Source organism: Empidonax traillii, unplaced genomic scaffold, assembly GCF_003031625.1.
Source record: "Empidonax traillii isolate 1590-97213 ecotype Southwest subspecies unplaced genomic scaffold, ASM303162v1 scaffold1419:size123340, whole genome shotgun sequence".
Taxonomy (NCBI): domain Eukaryota; kingdom Metazoa; phylum Chordata; class Aves; order Passeriformes; family Tyrannidae; genus Empidonax; species Empidonax traillii.
In genome coordinates, this window is record NW_020956612.1 from 110,915 (window position 1) to 114,791 (window position 3,877).

A 3,877-nucleotide genomic window follows, 5' to 3' on the forward strand; every position below is an offset into this window, starting at 1 on the left:
GGATAATATTTGCAAGGCAAATGCGGATGGAACCAAACAGAGAGTTCATCACCCCTCTATACTTTGCCCTCGGTTTTACTCAGACAAAGAGCTGGAAGTCAGAGTGTGTTTACTTGGAGGTTGTGCCACATGGACTCTGATTGGGCTGTTCCTCTTGTAACTACTCAATAACGCAACTTCTGAGTATCTCTCCTCAAAATGTCCACATGGGAAAAGTATTTGAGGCAGCAGTTGAATGTGTGTGTTTGGTTCTACACCAGGTTATTTTCTAACCCAATTTATTATTTTCTAACCCAAGAACACAGATACAGCCAAGGGTCCAACTATCCCAATATCCTGGCTTCAGCCACCATCCTAAGTGATCACCAAGGAAGAGCACAAACAAGGAAAACATATGATAATTTTCCCAACTACTCTCCCAGTCACTTTGAGTTTGGAGCATTTCCTCAGTGAAATGTTCTTTCTGTGCACTTAGTAGCCCTCAGCAGACTTCTGCTCCAGGTATTTATCCTGTCTCCCCATGAGTTCTTGTAAAACTTAATCATCCAAAATATCCTTTGCCAACTGGTTTCATGGATCTACCGTGCCCTAACTCAGTTTACAAGGATCTTGCATCAGTTACAAGTGGGACCTTGCCAGTGTCTCATCCCAGTCCAGGCTCCTGCTTTTGCCATATCAGGCTGCTGCAAGAGGCACCTAACAAAGGTTACACCTTGCCTAAAATTTGTACCAGCCTAACTGAACTGGAGGAGTCCCCTCCACAGAAACTCTGGGTTCAGTTCAACACTGCGTTATTTCACTTCACTTCAAAACCCCTCCTAATTGATTAAAGGTGGGTGGAAAGAAGTTCACCAGTGTGCCTAAAACAGTGTAAAGTCACACATAATAGCCTGTCCACACATGGACTTCCCCTGATTAACACCATGTGTGGGCATTCTTACTCCAGAGTCAAAATTCCTTGTTCCTGTTTAGTTTGCCACCACAAGCTGTTTACCAGAAATGAGGCAAATTCAAGTAACTGTTTCAGAAGTATTTCTAGAAGACATCATGACTGGTCATCTGCAGATCTGACAGTAGGTTTTTCCTTGGTTCAGGGTGGGTTTTTTGCACCATATCAATACACGTTTCCAGTATAAATTGGCACTCTCACCTACAGTCAGATGGAGAGGCCTCGAGCCCATGTGATTCCAATTACTGACCCCAGGCTTTGTAGTGAGCTGAGCCATGCAATGCACTTCAGGCTCAGCCCAGAGGTCCTGGGAGTCAATGGAAAAGCAAGGGCTTACGAGAGGGAACATTTTGCATAACCACATTTTTTCTTACATCTGTTTGCAAGGGCCCTGTAATCCTTTTGTGTAGCTTTTAAAACAAACAAATTCTTTAATGAGGATTTTATTTCTACTTCAGAAGACTAAAAATCATTTGCAGAAGCTCAGATTAATGAGCAATGACAGCGTAACAAATCATTGTGCAAGTCATTTCCAAGGGTCTTGTTGAGAGTAGATACACACAAGTAGACTGACAAGGAATTTAGAATTTCTCTATCAAACCCAGCCATCTATGGCAGCAGGTTCACAGCTCTCATTTGGCTACTTAGGAATTCTTGAGATGGCCTGATTAAGCCTATACAAGGACATTAACCTCTGTCTCAGGAACAAAGCTGCCCTGTAGTCCCAGCTGGTGTGCCTCCCAGCTCCTCTGCTTTACTGCAGCTCCCAAATCCTGATTTTTTTTTTTCCTCCACTCATTCAAGCTGAGCAAAAGAGAGGGAAAGGAAATTGCTCCGGCTTCCCTGTTTTCAGGAAGAATTCTGCAAGGAGGAAAATGGTTTCACCTAGAAATGAAATCTAACTGTAGTTCCTAAAGGGAAACTCCTTGGGCCAGATGGCAAAAAATGAAGCTACAGACTGGCTCCTGTAATGGAAATGTGCTGCACTAAAGATGCATAAAAAGGTCTCTTTCCATCTTAACAGGAAGAATCCATCACTGATGGCTACAGATACGCAAGGATTAAGAAGATCCATGTGGATCTTACCATCTCCCACTGTAAATACAGGACCCCGAACCTTACAGTAGGCAAATCCACGGCTATTGGAGTACAAATGACCACTCAGCTCAGCTCCAAACTCCAGGATGTGCATGGGACCACTGACATTCGGCTTCATTCCTGGAGGAAACACTACCTGAATCTTCTCTGAACTAGAATAGAACCTCAGGCCAAAAGACACGTGGCAACAACTTTAAATATTGAAAGTTTAGGAAATCTTTCAGGTTTTAGCATCTTAATATTGGAAATGGATTTTTAAGGTTTAGGGGAACATTCCTGACTATCTTGCTTGCTCTCCTGAACAGTTTCAGTGGGTTTTCTGATTAAACTAGGACACATCTTTTACAATAAAAAAAAACCCTTATCAGAGTTCTCAGAGATGGATTCACAGCAATCTTTGGTTACTTTTGAAACTGGATGCCATTAGTCCAAGCCACTTATGCCAGATGGGAAGCAATACAGAGGCTTGTATCCAAACCAGGGAACCTACCTGGGCTCTGCGTCTCAGATGCCTGAAGACTGCCAGAAGAGGCTTGGCTTATTTTACAGAGCATTCCTTGCACTGCCAGATTACCTTCTGAACATTTTTTCCCCTTTGCATAGATCAGTTAAATATTCCAGACAGGGATTCATAACTCTGAGTCCTTTTCATCAACGTTGCTTCTAAGCATGTTGAGTTTTTGCCCCTTTTGGAGTTTGTATCCATTTTTTAAAGGTTGCCTACATTTTCTTTCCTTTTCTGCCTGATTAAGGAAAATATATAAAGCTATCCTGGACACTCAGAACACACACTGGTTTTCTATTAATATGGATAGGGTCTGCTTCTAAAACAAGGAGGAGTTTATTGGGGCATAAAGGAATGCTTTGATGATCCATGTCATTTCCCTTGTGGCATTGCTTGTAGAATTCAGGAATAACTCAGTCTGACATTCATGGGGCATTTCCTGCCTCTCCTTCTGGAGATGCATCCTCCCAGTCTCTCAGATCTCCCCCTCCCCATAAATTTCCTTTCCCCTTCTAGACTTCCTCATGTCCCTGCAGGGCAGAGCTCCTCTGCTGTGTCAGTAGGCAAGGACCTGAGCCCTAGGCAGGCTGGGATCCTTTGGCTAAGCTGGAGAGCAGTGTGAGCCATGCACACATGGGCTGGAGGGGACAGTGGCATCTGCCTTAGGCTCTGCCTGAGGCCCCCACAAACCCCACAGCAGCAGGGATCAGTGGTTATTTTTGGTTATTTTAGCTGCAATCTCTCAAAGGGTGGCTCCTAAGTTTGGCAATCAGCACCAAGGGTTATTTTCAATGTTCAAACAAAAATCAAATCTCATTATAAAGGAAAAGCCATCAATAAAGTAACTGGCTATTGTGGGAAAAGGCCACTTCCCCTCCTGATAACCTCAGTAAATCTAAGCTCCATCCCTGTCAAGCAAAAATAATATCCAAGTATGCGACCAAATGATTTTTGGGTACTAGAAAACATACAAGTGAATATAAGACAGTGGTACCTGCCAGCTTAAAACCAGCACACGTTTTCTGTGCTTCCTCCCGAGCACTGAAGATCTACTTCCTTCAGTGCTCTTTCTGTACTGTGTTATGAATTTGCTGTAATATTTTACCTATCTTTTTCTGCAGTTCTAACAAAGCAAAAAGCCATCCCACCCATCTGCAAACAGTCCCAGCCTGCCAGAAAACTTTTATTTTACCAGCAGAAACTGTGATCGTGACGCAGTATAATGTAAGCAGACATGGAGAGAATATGACCACTGATAAAGCCCTACAACAAATTCCTGTGTACTGGGTTTGCTCCCTCTCCCCCAGCTCCACAGACAGCCTCTG